This window comes from Giraffa tippelskirchi, chromosome 5 (assembly GCF_054371585.1).
Source record: "Giraffa tippelskirchi isolate mGirTip1 chromosome 5, T2T-mGirTip1v1.2.pri, whole genome shotgun sequence".
NCBI classification, from domain to species: Eukaryota; Metazoa; Chordata; class Mammalia; order Artiodactyla; family Giraffidae; genus Giraffa; species Giraffa tippelskirchi.
The window spans coordinates 29,888,676-29,893,775 of record NC_137279.1 but is presented as its reverse complement, the minus strand read 5'-3'; positions in this window follow the sequence as shown (position 1 = coordinate 29,893,775).

Genomic DNA, 5,100 nt, shown 5'->3' with positions numbered 1-5,100 from the left:
GGGACCGCCCCCAACGCCGCGCCTCCACGCCCTCTCCCTCGGGCTGGGCTTCGCCTGCCTGGGTGCGACCAGGGCTACGCAGCTTCCCCCGGTGCGACCCTGAATCTCTTCTTACTGGCCCGGCTGGGCTGCCCACTCCTCCAGGAAGCCCTCCTGGAAGCCGACCAGCTCTGTGGGGAATCGAAGGTTTGCAAGGCCTCCCCTGCTGCAGAAATGACCCCACCTTCTGGATTCTTTGCAGAATGGCGGTCAGAGGGCGGCCCCTGGAGCGTTCAGAGCACTCAGTTGGCCTTCACGGCATTCATTTGCATCATCCCCACCTGACAGATCAGGTCGCCAAAGCCTGGAAAGTCAGGCCTCAGTTAGCCTGCACGAAGCTCAGTCTGGGTTCCAAGCCCGACCTTTCCAGGCCTTGTTCAGGGTGGGTCCCCTGGGTAGAGGCTGCAACAGCCCCTTAGATGGAGTTTCAGGAATCTGGCTTCCTGGTGCTGCAGGAGGTTTGGGGGGCTGGGTCAGGTGTGCTGGGACAGAGCTTGGACCGACCTGCCGGTCTGCCAGACAGGGCCCGCACCTCCCCCACTCCATTCTACCTGCCCTGTGTCACCCACCACCCCAAAATCCCAGCTTCACACCAACCAAGGGCGGCAATAGCAGAGCCCGGTCTCAGCATACTCAGGGACTGCCTGTGGCTTTCTCCCATCTGTGTGTGTTGAGGGGGTGGGTGAGGGCTAATGGCTGACCCCTGTAGGCAGAGTCCTTCGCCCTGCGGGCCACCTGGGTGGACAGACTGCTTCCAGGCAGCTCTTGGAAAAGTTGGGCACGTGCTGCCCTCCAGAGGTCATTTTGGATACTACACCACAAGGCCCAGAAGGCAGGAGTGAGCGGTTGAGGGGAGTCCTGGAGGGTCTTGGCCAGTGAGGAGACCCAGGCCGGGAGGGTTCCCGACCCCCACGGGATGCTTTCCTTTAAAACCTTCTTTCAGAACCCAGCTTGGTCACTTCATGGTTCATCTTCCCACCTGAGTCTGGCCTCTGGCTGGCTGAGCGTGTGGTTGGGGACAGGGGACCAGGAGCAGATGGCTTGGCCTGTCTGGGCCTCTGCTGTCTCAGCTGTAAAGCAGAGATTGGTTGATGACACATGAAATAACCCGGAGTCCACGCTCAGGGCTGATGGCTGGAAGGAAACAGCTTGAGGGTCCTGTGATGGGTGTGAGGAGAAGGACCCAGGGCAGACCACACAGCCCTCTTCCTCCGCTCATCTGCTGGTGGGGGTGAGTCTCTGGAACTCTCCTACCTTGTAGCTGGGACCCAGGTTGTGTGGGGCCGGGTCAGCCCAGAGCAGACGGCCCTTTGGGCGGCTCCCAGGCTTCCTTCCCGCCCCGGGGCTTCCAGGCGGCTGTGCCCCGCCCTGAGAGCTGAATGCAGCATTGATTTATCCCTATTTGAAAAATGGGTCTTTGCAAATGTGATTGAGGCAGGAGCCTACCTGATTAGGCCCCAAATCCGATAAGAAGAGGAGAGCTGGACACCCAGACAGAAGGGAGGGGTCCGGTGTAGATGGAGACGGAGGTTGGAGTCGTGTGTCTGCTGGTGGAGGATGCTGAGAAGTTGGAAGAGGTGGGAAGGATCCCGCCCTAGAGCCTGCCCTCACCTTGATCTCAGACATCCCGCTCAGAGCTGGAAGAGGATGTGTCTCCGTTGTTTTGTTGTTTTGTGGTTGTTCGTTGCGGTGGCCCCGGAAGATGACCGGCCTCTCCCATCTCGTCTCAGCCTCTGCTGAGCATCCTCCTTGGCTAACCTGTTTCCATGTTTCTGTCTTCCCACTGGCATGCACGCTCCACGGGGTGGGAGGTGGTCTGCACATAGAGGGCGGCCTGCACTCCCCTCTTGTGTGTCGGGGTGCCTCTGTGCCTGCCCTCGGGGCACCGTTCAGCAGGCCAGGAGGAGACCAGCAGCACAGATTAGACGGAGCTCACCCCACATGTCCGGGCCTCACCAGCCTGGGGACATTTTCAGCCTTGAGAATTGAGAGGAAGATTCCTTGTGAGAGGGGCTGTTGTGTGTCCCCGGGGTCTTCTCCCTGCCCGTCCCCCATGAGAACCTTAGAGGGGACACCACTGGCTGTCACAGGCTCGGGGCCTTAGCTCCTCGTGCCAGCGTCCTGGGGGCGAAACCTGCACACCTATGGTCACCCCTGGAAGGTAAGATGTGGGTCAGCTGCATGCCCGGCTTGCTCAGCACTCACAAAATGAGGGGTTTCCCGAACCTCTGGGATCACCAACCCCATGGCTCTTGGGATTTCCTACAAAGAAGTCAACACCTGCTGTCTGACAGAGCCCCTTTCCTGTACCTCCAGGGTGTCCTGTGCTCCAGGAGGTCTTGCTTGAGTCTTCCAAACTTTTGCTCAGTTGCAGGGCCACAGCCCAGAGAGGCAGTGTCCTGAGGCCAGCAGCCCCCCAGGAGGCCTTTTGGTTTGACCATCCTGGGTGCTGAGGGCACAAAGGGCAGTGCCCACTCTCCCCCTACCTCCCTAGCTGCAGGGAAGGTGGAGGCTGGAGGGTAGAGCACAGCAGGTCTGCTTTCTTCTCTGGGCCTGGCATCCAGCTGACCCACCACTCACTGCAGGGTCCCTCCCCTTGGGTGCCCGGTCCAGCCTGCGGGCAGCTGGGAAAGGTCTCATTGACCTTGGGTGATGCGGCAGCTGTGAGTGGGCCTGAGGACAGAGGCTCTTCTGTGCTGGGTGACTGGAGGCCCAGGCCGGGTGGGGTCCACAGATGGACACAGGGGCGGCGCGGGGGCCGGGCTGCTGGGCGGGGCCTGGCTGCCTCTCTGGCCCATGGGGGTGGCTTTGCTGAGCAGGAGGCTCAGTTCAGGGAGCATACAGTCACTCCGTCTTGTGGCCCAGCTAACAATTGGGCCTCCTGTTAAGGTAGCAAATGGTTGTTACCTCCTATTAAGCACCTACTGTGTACCAGATTCCCTGCATCACCTTCTGGAATTCTTACAGAAACTTTCTAAGGTGTCAATGTCTCCATTTCATCCAGAGTTCAAGGGTCTGTGCTTTGTCACCTGGCTAGTGAGTGGCCCGGCCAAGAGAAGAGCTCAGGCTTATCTGAGCGCAAAGCCCAGGCCCCCTCTCATAATTAGGGACTATTTCAGGTTTCCAGAGAGGTAAGGCATTTTAAAAATGCACTTATCTGCTCCAATTGAAAATTCAAAGCATTACAGACATTCCAGCTGTGATGATGCAGCTCCCACTGTAATCAATAGAAAACCGGGCCAAAACAAGAAGCAACCATTGTAGTTGTCGACAACAGGCAGCAGGGCTCAGTGGTAAAGAATTGTCTGCCAGTGCAGGAGACGCAGGATCACTGTTTCGATCTCTGGGTGGGGAAGATCCCCTGGAGGAGGGCATGGGAACCCACTCCAGTATTCTTTCGTAGAGAATCCCATGGACCGAGGAGCCTGGCAGGCTACAGTCCATAGGGTTGCAAAGAACTGGACCCAACTGAAGCGACTGAGCACACAGCATGTGGCAGAGAACAGTGGGGGTGTGGGGAGGACCCAGTGAGGTGAGCCCCACACCTGCCCAACTTTCTTCCGAGAGGGAGGACAAAGCAGAACACAGTGGCTTCACTGAGCTAGCCGAGGGGGGCAGAGATGGGGTCAGGGAGGCTGAAGGGACTGGGACTTGCAGGCAGAGCCTCAGAGGGGAGGCAGCAGTGCAGAAAAGGATCTTGAGAAGCCCCCAGGGCCAGCCTGAGTCTGGTCAAATGCTTTACTCTGTGTGCAGAGTGAGATCCTGGGAGCCGGGCAGAGAACAGCTCCCAACATCCACACAAGCTTGGAATCACTTGATAGCCAATCACCAGGATCAAGAGGCCTCGTGGACCCCAGGGCATTGGCTGGAGATCAAAGAAGGCCTAGTCTTAGGTGAAGGTAAGCTTACACTTTAGGTGGAAGGGGCGGAGGCTGCTCTACATCTGACTGACAGAGTTTTGAAACAAGCAAAGACCAGGTTGGCCTCCAAGGCAGTTAACTGCTTGTCAGCATGAAAGTTTCTTAAAAGAAGGTCAACAAACTCTAAGGTCTCAATCATTTTGTATTTAACGCCTCCAGCACCCAGTGAAACATTAACAGACATGTGACCTATAACCATGAGAAAAAGCAGCCAATAGAAAGAGACCCAGAAACGACACAGATGATGCAACTAGCAGGGCTTCCCTTGTGGCTCCACTGGTAAAGAATCTGCAATGCATGAGATCTGGGTTCGATTCCTAGGTTGGGAAGATCCCCTGGAGAAGGGAAAGGCTACCCACTCCAGTATTCTGGCCTGGAGAATTCCCTGGACAACAGTCCATGGGGTTGCAAAGAGTCAGACACGACTGAGCGACTTTTGCTTCACTTCGCTTCACTTCATGAAGGGTGATACTCGCGGTAAAGAACCCATCTGCCAATGCAGGATATGTAAGAAATGCAGGTTCAATCCCTAGGTTGGAAAGATCCTCTGGAGAAGGAAATGGCAACCCACTCCAGTATTCTTGCCTGGAGAATCCCATGGACAGAGGAGCCTGGTGGGCTATAGTCCATAGGGTTGCAAAGAGTTGGACATGACTGAAGTGACTTAGCACACAAGATAACTATTCCAAGGATGTAAGAGAAGCCTTGAACATAAAAGAGAAAGTATAATGTATAATGAATATGATCAAAAGAAAAAGAATGCTGAATCAAGTGAAAATTCTAAAGACAAAAATATATATATAAGATATGAACATTTAAAAACATACTGGATGGAGTTAACAGATTAGATACTACAGAAGCAAAGATCAGTGAACTTGAAGACAGGACCACATAAGTCATCCAGAGCTCCAAGGCCTGGTGGACTCATGAATCCAGGGGCTTCAACTGGATCCTAGGAGAAAGAGCCAACTACCTCCCTTGAGGTTTTGGTTCCCCAGCCTCTCTGTTGGGCTTCCCTGGTGGCTCACATGGTAAAGAATCTGCCTGCAATGTGGGAAACCTGGGTTTGATCCCTGGTTTGGGTAGATCCCCTGGAGAAGGGAATGGCAACCCACTCTAGTATTCTTGCCTGGAGAATTCC